Consider the following 17,807-nt stretch of genomic DNA (forward strand, 5'->3'; position numbering starts at 1 on the left):
ATGGGCCGAACATGACAAGAAAACTGCAGATCGTCTGGAGGCAGTTGGCAATTCTCTTGGGGGACGGAAAGATCTGAAAATTCTGAGAGCTGAGAGTCGTCCCCAAAGAGAGAATCTCCTATGTTAGGGCTAACTGGGACTTTTGAAGATTTAAAAGAATTCCTAATTCCTGAGTAAGGCAAGGAATAATCCGTGCTTCATTCATACACTTTTCCTCCGAAGGGGATCAAAGAAGCCAGTTGTCCAAGTAAGGGCTGATGTTGATGCCAATCAGGTGAAGCGATTTGGCGAGAGGGGAGAGGACTCGAGTAAGTACTTGAGGTGCTGTGGAGAGGCCAAAACAGAAACCAAAACCAGAAGATTTTACTCTGGAAGATGAACCTGAGATACTTCCTGAAGTCTGGATGGATGGGGATATGAAAGTATGCATCTTGTATGTCCAGTGTTATCATCCAATTGCCCCTAGCTGCAGCCACTTTTCTTCCTTTTACTGTACCTCCTTTCATATCTTTCTTCATCTTTCCACCCTGATTCAACCAACGTGAGCGTTCAACAAGAGCTCTTTTAATATCACATACCGACAAAATCATTACATTTTAGGCTATGCTAATCTAAATTTAGATTCTAGTGCAAACGAGTCTCTTACCTAATGAGCCTCACTTCAGGTGACTCATCAGGTCATTCAATATTTTCCTTATTACTAATACGTATCTATTTTCTTACTTTCCCAAATTACGTATCGTCCATTCAACAGTGGTTTTCTTTAAATAACAGAATGTAACATTCTCAAATCCAGTCATGTCACATCCAGTATGAGTTAGGGAATTTTAAAATACATTGCTCAAATTCTAATATCGACAGGAAACAATCTGTTATTACCCATTTTTCTACAGATTCCTCAACTTTGTTTACAATTTTGGAAAATGAAAATGATGTTAATTACAGCTTAAAAGGCCTCATTTAATCAGGAAGAAAACCTAACCAGATAAAAAGAAATTAGTTTCACTGAATTTCTCAAGAGGCTTAAATGTTGTTGATATACGTATAATGATTTTTATTTTAACACGTCGAACACAATTTACTCATCAGTGAGTGAGATACTGAAAGACAAATGTTGTGTCTCAAACAGTCTTTTTTTTCCATTGGATATAACCAACATTTTCGGTAAAAGAAAAAGAAAAAAATCTTACCTTTAACCCCAAACTTGGATGCGCAGTAAGGGACAACATTATTCCTTCCTATGTAACCTAGTACCGATGAAATACAGACAATGTGGCCTTTGTTATTTTTTGTCATGTAACCTAAAAACTCACTCGTAACCTGTAAAGTAAGAATGGTAAAACAAAAATGAGTCTAAAATGACAAGTTTACCTCTTACATACTGTAATGGTATAGATGTTGCTCTGGATTAAAAATATTGAAATTTCAATGCACCTTTATGAAATAACTATTTATTAAATCAGGGATAAGGGTAGGCATCAAGGTACTCCCATTTCCATACACCAATCGCTCACATCAGGAACTTGAGATGACATTTCAGCAAATCTGGCACTCCTTAACTACCATCAGATTCTGCTCCTTTGGCAACATTTTATTAATTAATAAGGCTAAAGGATAGTGTTCTATGTCATTTCTCTCTAGGAGCATAAATTTTGATAGACGGGATAAAAACTTACCCATAAGTTTCCAAGAAGGTTAACATTGACAAGTCTCCGGATTTCGCCAGGAGTGTGGGACAGGAATGGCTTGTGCTCGTAAGTGCCAGCGTTGTTGAACAAGTACTCTGGATTTCCAACATCTCTTCGTACCTGTAATAAATAAAAGTGATCATAACACCCAAAAACAATGTAGCCAGAGAGAGTTTAAGTGTGTTGAAATTTCTGAAAGCTTGCACCACTGTTGATGTTTGTTTTGTGATAAGTAAAAGTTCCATAATAAACTCCATGTATGCTACTTGTAAGTTTTCCTTTTAAACTCAAGCCACTTTCTTTGCTTTAGTAAGAAGGTATTTCATGTCTACCGAAAATTTTGGTTCTGCACAGAGATGATGTACCATTTCAGAAACGTGAAAACACTACTTAAAGTTGTCGTAAGTAATAAATTTAAGATATGGTAAAAAAATTGCTGTACAATTATAAATGCTATAAATATTTTCTAAGAATACATGATTAGTCCCCACTACTTTCTAAAATCTATGGTGCTAAATGGTATACACAGCCTCCACACTAAATAAACATCCAATTCACCTTGCTAGCTGTTTTTGCAACTTCTTCTTGATTTGAAATGTCACAAGTATATGGGTAGGCCTCTCCCCCACTTGCACGAATCATTTCTGCAGTTTGTTCATTCTGCTTCTGAAAAAGAAAGGCTAGACTAAGTTAGTGAGATCTATGAACTGTGTTCGTCATCTACTTTGGCAAAGATTGGCAAAAAATTGTATTATTTTCAAGTTATTGTGTCCAGCAGAAACAAGAGTAAAAACAAATTGCAACTCTACTTTGCAGTTGATTCTGGATGTTAACCTGAATATAAAAGCAAGGGAACAACATTCAGAATTGTTTTTCATTTTCAATTTCTATAATAACAGTTAAATATTAGCTTAATATTATTACACAGGAATTTGTCAATGCTTTTTCATGTTAATTCCAGAGTTTCCACTGGTTTTTAATATAATTTTCAGTGTTGGCTTAATTTTTTCAAAGTTTATCTCTAAGCCCAGTTATGTTTTCACTACTTATTGTAGTTGGATTTCTATTTGTGGGAGCTAAAAGATTTCATTAACTACTAAAAGACTGGACCACTAAGGAAGATGCTGTTAATAAAGGAAGCCTTCAAGAGAGTAGCATTAGATATGATCAAACCTAGACCACCAATGTTGGAGAGTGGCAACAGGCACATCCTGACGGTGGCAAACTTTACTACAAGATACCCTGAGGCAGTGGCATTGTATACGAGAAACATAACTTGAAGTTTTAAGCAGGGTAGGATTCACCAAGGCAAATACAGAAGTACCCATTTACTTCTAAAAATATTGAAGTATATAAAAAAAATCCCACAAGGATCTGTGGTATGCTAAAATCCATTTTGAAGATGTGTTGGGAGTGGGATCTACCGGTGTTATGATTTGCACATGTTCAGCCATATATTTGCACTGTATGGAAGGACAGCGAGAAGAACAATGCAGATTCCCAAGGACTTATAGAGACTGCAAGGATGAGGTAAGCAACACTCGCCAGTACATGCTGGAGCTAGAAATTACCCGAAAGAGATGACCAGCTAGAGAGAGTTTGTAAATGGTACAGAGACACTCAAAGCATCACTACAACCAGAGGACCAGAGATCTTTTAAGTACTATAAGAGAACCGTGAATGAAGCAGATCATTAGCACCTACCTAAGCAAACAGCAGAAGAAATTGGTATCAATGGTGAGGAAATAGGTTGAGGTGAACAGATTCCATGTGGATGACCATCACCTAAATCCCATAACCAAGTTTGATGATGAACTGATGGGAGATCCCAAGTCCACAATGGCGAAACTTCATAATAACAGATTATTCAACAAGGTGGACTCTGAACCAGGTATACTGGCAGTTTCTGATGCAGGAAGCATCAGAGAAGAAAACAACTTTCTCATTACTGAATAATTGTGGCAAGTTCAAGAATATGCCATTTGGACTGATGAACTCGGCAGTGATTTCCAGCACAAGTAGCTGCTGAGTTCATTCATCCAAAAGGCATATTCTTGCAAAGGCAACATCCATTCAGTAATAAGAAAGCCGTATTCTCCTCTGATGCTTCCTCCATCAGGATCTGCCAATATGAGGAAGATGCTAGTTGTACTAGCTGGATCTATAATTACCCATATGTCATCATGGGAAGAATACATTTATGCACTCAAGGACCTATTCCATGGAGTAGGGGAAACAGGAATGAATATCTAACCTTCTAAGTGTTATAATGTATATAACAAATTGGATTTCCTTGGATAAAGGATGCATCATCACTAAAGATCACGATAAGTGAGATCAATCTTAGGTTCGATGAGAGGCCACTGTAGGAGGTTCAAGGGGAACTACAAGCATTTTGATCACCTTTGACAGATTTAGTGAAGAATGGACGACTGAACAAAATTGAGTGGAAGGAACCTCAATAAAAGACATTTGATGAATGCACTGAATAGAAGACTGGGAAGCATACTCCTGTAAAGTTTGCCAGTGGCATATTTCTAATTACTTATGTAAGTAGGAAACTCTAGAAGAATACTGCACAATTGAGATGGAATGGCTAGGTTATATAATTGAATTTTAACAAAATTAGAAGTAATACAATTAATTAGCAATACTCAAAAGTAGTAGAACATATTACTTGTCAACAATTTGGTGAAAGTGGTCCAGTCCTCTTACTCAGATGTCAAAGGTAAAGAATGATGAAAAACCAGCAACTCGGCTTCATGCTGATCATTAACAGAAGTAGAGATCAGGAGATGTAAAGGCCACCAACACTATAGATCCCAAGAGTTCTGGTCATATATCGAATGAGGTCAAAAGCCAAAGGTATATTTCATAGAGGGTTCAACCAGGAAAATCACTTTAGAAAGGAATACACCAAGGTCCGGGAGCCTAAGGACCGAGTTTAGAAAGGAGTACACCAAGGTCCGGGAGCCTAAGGACCGAAGTTTTGAAAGGAGTACACCAAGGTCCGGGAACCTAAGGACCGCCTAACTCCTTATAAGACATATAATAGGATTTTTAAATATATGTGCCATGGATGTACTTCAGGGGACTTATGTCGGAACCATTAGATATTTGTTCAAAGCACGAACTAACTCCCGTAGAGGGTCAGCTACCACACAGCGACCACGATTAAGAGCGCAACTAATAAAGACAAGTAAGAAAACTAAAAAACTTACAAGAGATACACTATGACATCAAATTCACAGGGATGTCCATTCTAAAACCATCCAATATATGCAATCATGCCAAAATATGTAAATCTGAAATAAAAAATTAAAACTTAACATTTATTGGCAAGAGTAGCCCTCAAATGAATGTATTTGTACTGGAAATACTTAAAATTAAACTGCTTGTTCCCGAATCAAATAAACACCTTCTATCGTTGTTTTCTGTTCTGTTCCACATTTTGTGCCACCAGGTTAGTTAATTTTCGCCAGTGAAGTCTCCTTTGTGCATATACTACATAATTACTAAACACTATTTCTTATTGTGTGATCCATATTCTGCGAATTTTGTCATTGTGGTGAATCTTTTATAAGTTTTATCTTCATTCCAGTGTTTTATTTGTCTTTATCAATCGCAGATTTGAATTCAACTTCTCTAATTAAAATTTTTTTTCTTTTAGTTTTTAAGAAATTCCTAGATGCGAATGTTTATCCGTCGTATTCCTTCTCGGACCCTCTAATATTATAGTGTGTATGTATATATATATATATATATATATAATATATATATATATATATATATATTATATAAGTCATATCACATTACCGTGATTCATATACATATATCGAGCTACAATGTCCTTTAATATCTAATTCGCTCTACCTCGGAATTAATATATTTTCATATATGCTTAACCGAAGGGGAATTTTCTCGATAATAGATTTACCTGTACTTGGGCGCGAACGCAGGTACATTATAAATCCAGGAGCGTCAGTGGAAGCTATAACCACTCAACCACCGCGTGGTTGAGTGGTTATAGCTTCCACTGACGCTCCTGGATTTATAATGTACCTGCGTTCGCGCCCAAGTACAGGTAAATCTATTATCGAGGAAAAAATTCCCCTTCGGTTAAGCATATATGAAAATATATTAATTCCGAGGTAGAGCGAATTAGATATTAAAGGACATTGTAGCTCGATATATATATATATATATATATACACACACACAGTCCGGTCCCAAATTATGCGTGTTCGAATTGTAAGATTCCCCTTTTATGTGGTCGCTAGTTGTCAAAAATAGATTTTCTGTATCTGCGAAGCCGTTAAAAGTCTGCGAGTCATACCTGCAAAACGTATCAAATCTCGTTTTTTCAAGTATTTTAGGTGGGGGGAGGGGTTTGCTGGTATCTGAGAGAAGGGTTGGGGGGAATGCTTGGTGGAAAAAACTATTATTCCTCCACGGGGGAGTGCGAGAGAAAGATTTCCTGCTCAGCCATTACCTAAGACGGAAGGCTCTGCCTCACGCATTTGTGAAATCATACCGCAGTGTGTATGAATGATCGGTGTCGTCATCATTATCGCTATACGTATTATTCAGATCTGCGAAGTGTAATCTGATCATCCGCATCATGTATGCATCTGCCTAGAAGTCAAAGAGGAAGACCTATTTTCTCGGAACTAAAAAGCTTGCCCTTAAGTTAAAGACGAAGGAAGGAGCAACTTCCATTTTGGCAGCAGTTGACGACTTCGAATCCGTCATTGCTGAACATGAAGTAAGAATTTTTTTTCTAGGTTAACTTATTTTGACTAACTTTTGGCATTTGATCATTTATTTTTTTCTATTGTTGAAATAGGCTTTGATGAAAATGACTAGTAAAAGTGAGTAACAGAGAAGCAGATGTGTCTGAGAGAGAGAGAGAGAATCGTTCGATCTAAACTTTTCAAGAAACTGTCATTTCATGTCGAATTTTGCATTTTTATCATTTCTTTTTAAGAAATTGTAATTTCAAGTAAAATTTTGAATTTTCATCAGCTCTTTTTTTATGGTTGAATAAATTTAGATGAAAACGATTACATAATGAACGTGCAGGACAAAGAAACTGAGACAGGGGCTCGTAACCAAGTTTGTTAGGCCTAACAGGAGTGAAGACACACATGATCCACCTGTCCCCGAAATCTCAAATGGTTAACACAGCCTTTCTTCAGCAGAACTCTTCACGGAGGATGAGATAGAGGAGTTTGAATGTTTTTTGTGACAGAGGATAGGTAGGGGAAATTCCATCCAAAAGTTTTTTTTTTTTTTTTAAAGGAAATGACTGTATCGTACAGTACACTAGCACCCAATGGTGGAATTATTCATATGTGGGAGTTTTCACCATCCTGTGTGTAATTTTAAACCTTTTCAAGTTATTAAAACCTTTTTAATGTTTTATTTATGCATAAGAACAATTTCATATTAGAAAAAATTACGGTATAGTACATTGAAATTATTGAATATGGGTAGTATAAAAAAGTTTGACTGGGTAAGTTGCTATTGCCTTGGCCCTAATGGAATTATTGCCATAAGGTATGTGTTTCAAAAAATGCGAATTTCCAATTCTGCGAGGCCGTGGATCGACCCAATTCTAAATAATTGGGGACCGTACTGTATATATGTGTATACATATATATATATTATATAATATATATATATATAATATATTATATATATAGATAATATTATCTTATATATAGTATAATAGATATATATAGTATGTATATATAGATAGATACATATATATATATATATATATATATATATATATATATATATATATATCTATATATATCTATTATTATTATATATATATATATATATATATATATAGATGTATATATATAAATAGATAATATATATCTATATATATATATAGTATATATATATATATATACTATCTATATATATAATAGATATATAGATATATACTATATATATATATAGATGATATGATATAATGATCTATATATATATATAGTATATATATATATATATATAGATTTTTATGGGGATAATATATATATATATATATATATATATATATTAATATAGTATTATATATATAAAAAAAAATATATATATAAAACATTACTGTGATTCATATCTATACATCGAGCTACAAATGTCCTTTAATATCTAATTCACTCTACCTCGGAATTAATAAATTATCATATAAATTAACCGAAGGGGAATTTTTTTTAGTCGATAAGAAAGTCGTCGGCTCACGGGCGCGAACCAACAAATTCAGGACGCACAGTGAAGCATTCTATTGGTTCCATGGTTCGCGCCTGAGCCGATGAATTTCTTATCGACTAAAAAATGCCTTTTCAGTTAACATATATGAAAATGTATTAATCCCGAAGTAGAGTCAATTAGATATTAAAGGTCATTTGTAGCTCGATGTATACACACACTCATATATATATTTCAATTTCTTTCATTTCACATGCTTCTGGAGAGTTTTAATTATGTTCGTGCAGTAAGACAATAAGGAATCCTTAACATAACTCATAAATGCCTTCCTGAAGCAATCAATGTACGAATTTCAAATATTCTTTTGACTAAGAAAGTGCTCGTAGTAATATCGCCAAATAATAATACAAAACTAGGCAAAGAGAATGGACTCCAGAAACGTACAGTGAGAGAGAGAGAGAATGATTCCTTACAAAGTAATAATGCAAATTTGGTTCTTACTTACCTCGCTGATATCCCATAAAACTAAGATAGCCCCCAAGTTCGATAACTGTAGTGACAGTTCTCGGCCTAGATTCTGTCCAGCTCCTGTGACCTAAAAGAAAAAGGAATGTTCCAATGACGAAGTTTCTATTTTCTATCAACCGAAAAGGGTGATCCAGAGAAAAAGAAATAAATAGTTACTAACACTTTTATCACCTAATAACACACTTCTTTTTGGGAAGAAAATATCCATAGCACTTGATGTTCATGCATCTAAAGGGCTTATATGGACTATATACTGGCCCTCGTTACGATTTCTGACATTCTCCTCAAAGGGAAAAAAATTGCATATACTTGACAAATATTTTATAGAAAAAAAATCACAAAAAATCTAGCAATCGTTGGCCACAACACTTAGGTTTAAACTATATTCTATGTGCCTGCGTACTGATTGTTTAACAAGAGGATCTGTGGTAGTCAGCTAGCACAGAAGTTGTTAGCTTTCATGCCACTTCTTACGAAACTAGAACTAACAGGTATGACTTTGTGTGAGTTGATGGCAAAGATGACAGCCCTACACTAAGATCAGGCAAGCTTTCTTTAGGGTCTCCAGAGTGAAATGGTGTCGTCGAGTGCCGAAGCCGAATACTCATACTCATACTACCCCACCAGCGGCAGGGACATACAGGACATGAATACTAGAGACATAAAAGGCGCGTCATCAGTGACTTGAAATGAATCCCGCAAGTAACAGTTCCTCTCTTGAAAAGGAAAAGCTTGAATTAACTGGGACGCTTTTCCTACAGTTAAACCAATATAAATCATTATTTGATAACTGGTAATTCTTTGTTGTTCAACTATCTTTTTTAAAGTAAGAAAACTGATTTTGTGACGCCTCGAGATGTTGGTGAAAAGCGGTACTAGCAGAAAACTACCATAAATTCAAGTACTTGTTGTTCTATAACAAAGGCCAATGAGGGTCCCACATTTAAATTTTGACTAGAATAAACTTTCCAATGGTACTGATTTTTAAATTTTTTATTTATCAAATAATTCTTGAAACTTGTGTCACATGCTATTTAATTTTACATGCTAAAGAACAAACCATTAGGGAATGTTCGTGATACTAATTTATACGTATTTCAGGTTAAATGCCATCTGATTTGCTTCTAGGAAAATTACAGAAATGACTACATTCAGGTTAGAACGTGACCAAAGTGGCAACTGCTATCATATGATTAGCTACGTGTTCGGGAAACCTTTTTAGTGTTAATATGACAATATCGCTTTTGCTTGTGTCACCTTGCTGTCTTATCTAAATTAGCTGAGATCTGATTAGGACAAAAGTCTGGCTTTCAATGGTCCATGGATTAAAAAAATTATTCTTACTATCTAGTTTGTAAACTCTCTGAAAAGCATTTTTATCGTACCATTAATTAATTTTTATTATTATTATTACAAGCCAAGCTGCAGGCCTTGTTGGAAAATATGAATGATACAAGACCAAGGGCTACAGTAGGAAAAACAACCAAGCACCTAGGGAAAATGAAACTTAAATATAAAGAATAAATTATGAATGAAGATGCAAAATCAGTCAATGTTCAACAGTCCGAGCTTCCATCTCATTCCATTAACTAGTATTAACCTCTGCTTCAAATGAAGAAGAGGTATAATTATTTGTTTCTACATCATTCGGAATTGTTGAAGGCTGGAGAGGAAGACCTAGGAAGTACCAGGGGGAACGGCATGAAGAGGATTTTGAATGGGTGGACATTGATATCCACGAAGGAAGATGAATGGCAGTGCGTGTAATTCTTGCAAGTGATATACATTTGGGGTTCATCCTCCACTTAAGAGGTGTTCATATACTTTGATAATTAGAATCTCATTCAACAGAAAGCTGTTTTTTATAACGCTCACCAGGATTAGTTTGCCAGCCAGTGACTTCTGCTCAGTGGGGATGATGAGGCCGATGATGTCAATGAGTAGAAGTGCGATGGCCTTCACGTTGAGAACGATGAATCCAGCGATCACCCCAACCACCTCCCACGCCACCATCTTCACTTCTGGGGACATATACAGAAAATTAATATTAACTTTCACAAACAAAACTGGTCACAATTAAAAATAGCAAAGTCACAAAACTGAATCGACTTGGCCAGCAGAACACATACAGAAGCGAGGTAGTGAGTGACTGACATCTGCCAACGTTCTTCCATCTCAACTTGAACCGAAGGTGGCTAGCTTTTCACTACAAGATCTAAGAGCGAACGGTTGCTTGAATTTTTTATTGAACGGGTCCATTTTTTCTTACCTAGGATTACACTTTTACCTTAACAGCCTCCACAATCTTCAGCATCTCTCTGACTCGCTAAAAGCCTTTTCAAGTCCACATTCGTACAAAATGCCATGTTTGGCTTCAGTTTCAGTCTATAAATCCATACCAGCACGACACTGCAATTGCATATTCTGACCAATTTTCTTTCACTTCTTGTTCTCCATCTCCTTTCCAGATGACTTAAAACACTTTCTTCGTTTCATGCAGTTGCACACTTTTTTGAAGTTCAAATTTATATTTTCAGTTTTTTTTCTTTAGCCCGTTTGTTTTTCTGTTCTTTCCACATTTTATCCGGTGATTTCTAGTTCTCATATGTTTGTTTTCCCCTGCCCCGTTCTAGACTTAATTTCCTTTCTTACTGATTACTGACCTTCCTTTCTCAATGATTAATGAACTAATCTCTCGGAAGTATTCCAAAGCTCAAAGTCTGGAACAGAATCAACTTCATTCGTTCACAACCAACGTATCTGTCCCACAATTCCAGAGTCGCCACAGACTCGTCTCTAAGCTGCTCTGATATCGTATACGCCTCTCCTTATCCAATGCCTCTCACTTTTTTTTCTTTTTTTCAATAAAGGAGCCCCTTTCCCGTGTTTCGTTGACTGCACCTTTTATTTTCACCTCGTGATACGTATGATGGAGCCCTGAATAGTACATTGATGGTGAAATAGGTATGATCAGGAATATCAGGAAGAAAAAATAATAACCTAGCTCTCTACTGGACAATGCTTTAAAAGCGACAAAAACATTTTATGATAACGAAAAAGAAACGACAAAAAAACCTGCTTGTACCGCCATATAATTCTACTTAAGAATTTTGGAGTTAATGTAGCATTTAAGAAAAAGAATAATTTAAAAAATGAATCATGCATTTAAGAAGAACACTCCCAACTGTGCTAAAGAAGGTGTGTACAAACTCCCACGCACGTCTTGTGAAAACTAAATATTGGTCACATTAGAAAAGAGAACAGAGCAGCGTAAAAGACTGAAATTATCGTACAACCAACTGGGCAGGGGCAAAAGAGATACAACAAAGTATATTCTAACAATGAACTGAAAAGCAGCATGCAGCATCATTAAGTCAGTTTTAAGAAACAAAGTTCTTGTAATAACATGAATGCCAGTCAAGGCATGTATAAGCTTGATCCCTCCTTGATCCCTCAATCTCAAAAGAAATATGCAAGATGTAAATTCTAAGCAAAGTAGCTGAAAGATGAGGCAAAGGGAAAGGGTCACACGTATGATAATCCAATTTGTAAAAGTTGATTTGTCATTGACGAGGGTAACCACCTACAAAAGCCTGACCGGAGTGAATATTTGGTTTCCAACATAAGAGATCCTCACGTGAAGATGAAAGCAGGAGATACCAAGACTTTCAACTTTTATTTTACAGTCATCTTCAGGGTAATAAATATTTTTAAGTAAACAGTTTAAACAAGAAAGCAATATGGGTTCATAAATAACAACAAAACACATCAACAAGCTACCTAAGTATTTAAAACACATTCTACAAAACAAAAGTATACTTCTCTTGTAGCCCTTAATGTGATGAAGATCAGCGAACTGGGCGATCATGAACTCACTCAAATGCTCAGCTATAAGAGGACGTCTGACTAGCTTAATGGTCGCTTGGTTAATGTGATATCGTACCTAACTGACTCAAAATTCATTAACGAAACGAAACCACAGATGCTAGAGTGCACTCTGTATCATTACGATTACATTAACGGTTGCCATTGATTAGCTGAAAACGAGCACTACTTACAAGAAGTCACGTATAATAATAATTTGCAGTATATGATTATCCCCTGTGGAATATGGCACGAATTCTTCATTGGAACTGCAAAAAATATTGCACGTCAATTTGTTTAATGGTATAAGAGTGGTAAGAGATGTCATGCTTTTGAAGTGTAGAGTAAAATGTATTATAAAAGTTCACGCAATCCATTCACGCACGTGTGACATTTCCTTCCTCCGTTCCTTTGCTATGTCAGCAGGAAGCAAGCAAGCTCTTACCTTGAAGGTATTCTTCATACTTCTTTTTCCGAAGTGATTCTTTGTCATTTGGAAGCTTGTCACCTTTCTTACGGGTTCCTCCGTCTTCACCGGATTGCCCTTTTCCACGGGACAAATCCTCGACCGCGGACATCGTAACTAGTGTAGAGACACTGATCTCCCTTCGTAAAAGACTCGAACATTTGAGTCATGTCCAATGATGCTCAGTTCTGCGTTTAGGACAAGTCATGCCAGTGGTGTTCACTTGAATGCCTGACTTGGCATCAAACTGTCTCATATCCGGGAACCGAAGAACTGCAGATCATTCCAGCTAACAGCCACTTTAAAACAATATTTTAAAGTAAGGCATGTCTTAAACGTCCGCATGTTTATCTTAAAACGGCAGTAAGAATTTTCGCTGGTGAAAAAACATTATTTAGGAAAATGAAGTAGGGCCTTCTGAACTCGAAATATCTACGATGAGGTGAATCAAACGTCTCGATCGGTCGTTTCCTTGCAAAGAGCTCCGAGATTAGGACCTTTGGCGATTAAAAGTTAATGTCGAAAACTGATCATTTTTCACGCATCTTCAAGGTTTTTGTGAAGGGGAAGAATTATTAATAGCACTGAGGAAATTTGGTATAACGCAAGTGCATCAGCTATACTGAACTGAGGTAGCAGGGAAACCGCAAGTTACATTGGATGTTAGACGGGACAGGTATAGAAACAATTGCTGTTCAACCTGACAACTCTACAGATATTTGTGACCATCTGTGTTGATGAACTTTTGTGATATCAAACACGTGTTGTTCATTGTTACAGAATCATGTGTGCGAAAAGCTGTGCCGACCCGCTCACTTAGAAAATACAATACGAGAAAATGTTGAATATCATTAAAGTAAGGAGGTGTTTCCTATTTTCGTTCCAAAATAGGAAGAGAGATGTTTGCTCCTTAAAAATCGTCTTCTCGGAATCCTTAAGAAAAGAAGGCAAATTTTTTCATGCTCTGAATACAAAGGTGTTACAATGAATAATATAACCTTTACATAAGATTGTGGAAATAAGCTTCCGCACACAGGAAATGCAGATCAGTTGATACTCAACATTTTGTGGGTATAAACTACTCCTGTTTAAGCATAAAAGGATCAAATCAATTTATGGTTCTTATGTCATTTTCATAAATATATGAAACTCTAGGAGAGCGAGAGACAGAAAGAGACAGACTTCATTCACGTACCTTAATATAAAGAAAAGAATATTTACGGAATCAATGGTGTCGGCAGCATGTGATGAGGATTCCTTTTTCATCATGATTCACAAGAAACAAAATGACAGCCGATTATCACGGTAAAACGAAAGTGCTCGGCTAAAAAAGGGAAAGTGGGGAACCTGAGCTTTCCTCGTAGGAAAATACGTGCGTGAGATAGTCTTTCTCCTCAGGATCAGATATGACCGGGATTTACAGTTAAAATGTCATCGTGAATCGCTAAATTGTACCACAGATTCGTCATGTTCCAGCTATGGTTCTACTTTTCAATCTTGAAGCCATATGAGGCGAGTGTCTGTCACAAAGAATCAAATTACACACACACACACACATAGTATATATATATATATATATATATATATATATATATATATATATATATATATATATATACACATATACACACACACACACACATATATATATATAGTATATATATATATATATATATATATATATATATATATATGTGTGTGTGTGCGTGTGTGTGTTTGTGTATGTAATATGTCTATATATAGCTATATATATATATATATATATATATATATATATATATATATATATCTATATATATATATATAATATATAATATATATATATATATACATATGCGCATTAAGCTACACATGTCCTTTAATATCTAATTCTCTCTACCTTGGAATTGATATATTTTCATATATGTTAACCGAAGGGGAATGTTCGGTTGATAATATTTTCGTCGGCTCACGGGCGCGAACCTCATAACCAAGAAATCAGGACGCTACAGTGAAGCGCTCTAACCACACGGCTATATATATATATATATATATATATATATATATATATAAAATATATATATGTATATATATATACATATATATATATACAATAGTATAATATATATATATATATATATATATATATATAGTTGCATAGTTGTTCCAATTTTCGATGCCTCCAGGATATGCTTATGTTACGACAAATACAATCCTGCTCAACTAAGGCAGTCTGGAAATACCTTGAAGAGAGAGATTACGTAAAAACTCTTAAGAAAATAGCAAAAGCATGCGTTCAATCATCAATAACAACCAATAGAATTTCACTAATGTTTCACTGAAAAATTCTTTAACTGCAATTAAATGAAATTGACACTATTTTCGATGGATTAAGAATGTAAGAGAAAAATATCAGTTTTTTTATTTTTGTTTTATACTGCAACAGAAGACACTTCGAGGGGGAGGAACTATGTAAAAAGAGAAGAAAGAAAAAAAAACGATAATAATCTAATAAATGATAAGCTTGGCTTGTGATGATCATGATTGTAGTTACGCAAGGATTCCTACTCAGAGCAATGCCAGGAAGACTATTCCTCAATTTTTGCGGTAGAAAGAATGAAAGAATGGGGGTTCATTGCATTGTGACACAATGTTACTTGACTCATCATTGACTCGGCACTTTGCAATAGGAGTGTCAACAAAGACGATCTCTGGCGGTGGTCTACACTGGAATCACAGTCGGTGGGGAAAACAGGTTGAATGGTTGGATCAGAGACCGCGGTATATCTGGCAGTGCTAAAACACGAAGACAAGTGTTCTGAGAGCATGAGATGAGATGATTTATTCTTGAAGTTTTGCGGAAAAGGCATGAAACTAACAGCAAGTATGAGCAAATCCTCAAGTATCTCGCCGATTGTCTAATCTCGATTAAGGATAGCAGGCACTTCATACCACGATATAGAAACAACAGGTAGTCCCATGCGCAGGCCCGGTGTATTTTTATGTAACCGACCATAATCTGTGACGTCACGCAAACTGGTCGAAGCGACAATTTACTGATGCAAACGTAGGCATAGTTGCCTTTGTTACATTTTGAAATGTGATTTAATAAATACCCCTTCATAGATTTAAGCGGCAAATATGATTTTGTACACGAAATATTGTAGTTCATGGAAATATCGATACTTAAGAAATCGAATAGGCGAAATGTTGCACAAGTGAGGTTTTTTTTTTGTGTGTGAAACCTTTATAGACTGACAGGACCCTGGAGATAGAGTCACGGGATTTTTTCCACGGTATTTTGAAACTTCCTTATCTGGTCCTTGTGTGCATTTTGGAACTTACTTTGAATTGTTTTAAAGTTGATTTCCTTATGTAAGTTGTCCGTTGGCACGAGTCGCCTATCTTCATGTATTTTGTTGAATTTACATAGTTTAACAAAATACATGAACACACACACACACACACACACACACACACACACACACACACACACACACATATATATATATATATATATATATATATATATATAATATATATATATATATAAATTTAACAAAATACATGAACTTAAAGGCGGCTCGTGCCGACGGACAACTTACAAAAGGAAATCAACTTGAAAACGATTCAAAGCAAGGTCCCAAACGCACACAAGGATAAGACAGGGAAGTTTAAAAAAAAAACCGTTGAAAAAAATCCCGTGACCTCAGTCTCCAGTGTTCTCGTCAGTCACTAAAAGTTTCATACACACACACACACAACAATCACTTGTGCAACATTTCGCCTATTCTATTTCTTCAATATATGAACTACAGTATTTCATATGTCCAAAATCGTATTCACTGCTTAAATCTATGGAGGGGTATTTATTGAATCGCATTTCAAAGTGTAACAAAGGTAATTATCCCTATGTTTACATAGTAAATTGTTGCTTCGACCGGTTTGCGTGACACCCTAATACTGACCATAAAAGCTTTAGGCTCCTTAAAAGTCGGTTACTATCAGCAGTCACACTATTTTTTGAAGAATAGTACAAAGAAATGTGCTCAACCTCAAACACATGGTTACAAAGGTTATTCATAAATGTATTTAGCAAAGATACTATAAGGTACACAAAGATACTCCAGCTAGCCAAATGAGCCGTACCACGACGCCAGTAGAGACAACTGGCGGCTGTAATCAAAATTAAAACACATGACGTCATAAATCCCAACCAATGCTGGAACACGATTTTACACGTGATTGACGAATAGGTCATTTGTTTACATACTGTGTTCGGAAGGTCTATTTTGTCTGCAGTTATGTAGCCAACTTTTAGTTTGTAGGATCACATTTTGATTTACTAATAAAACATGCCTGTTAAATGAAGATTATAGATGCAATTTATAAGAAATACGACTTTACGTATTGTGTTTGTAGTGCTGTCCATCATTCATGGTGTAAAGAGAAAATCTTAAATGCATGGCATTAAGAGATGAAAATCCTGGATGCAAAGTATCAAGATCAAGCTCAGAACATTTGCATGATGTAAAACTGAAAATTCAAAATACATGTTATAAAGAGAACATTTTGAACTCACAGTATAAATAGAAAATTGCAAGTGAATGTATTGTATAAAGAGAAAGTTTCATGTGACGTCCTTGATAACGGCATTACATTACAACCGCTTGGTGGCTTTTGTGGTACTCATCCTCTCATTGGAAAAAATTCGAGTTGAATATCTATGTGTACTCTATAGCAGTGTTGTCCAAACTGGGGTACGCAACATAGATCATGAGGGTACGTGAACAAACAAGGAAACACACACACACACACAACAGAAAAATCCCATTAGTGAACACCAGCCTCACATCTCACATTAAGTTGTGTAAGTAATTTTCAAGCATTTTGTTATTAAATCATCATTTTTATTTGTGTAATAAATTTGAATTTATTGACCAACACTCCTATAATGCAGTCTTTTCATAATTAATATACTTTTTGCATGATTATCCTAAATAAACTGAGTTTGTTCAGCCATGGTGGGCGAGGGGTGGGTGGGTACGTAACAGTAGGAG

General features: G+C 35.6%; 1 pseudogene; it reads right to left on the reverse strand.

The window, feature by feature from the left end:
* Window positions 1-12,937, reverse strand: part of LOC135216999 (epidermal retinol dehydrogenase 2-like) — a 31,958-nt pseudogene extending 19,021 nt beyond the window's left edge.
* Window positions 12,938-17,807: the final 4,870 nt, after the last annotated feature.

Source organism: Macrobrachium nipponense, chromosome 7, assembly GCF_015104395.2.
Source record: "Macrobrachium nipponense isolate FS-2020 chromosome 7, ASM1510439v2, whole genome shotgun sequence".
In the NCBI taxonomy this organism is placed as follows: Eukaryota; Metazoa; Arthropoda; class Malacostraca; order Decapoda; family Palaemonidae; genus Macrobrachium; species Macrobrachium nipponense.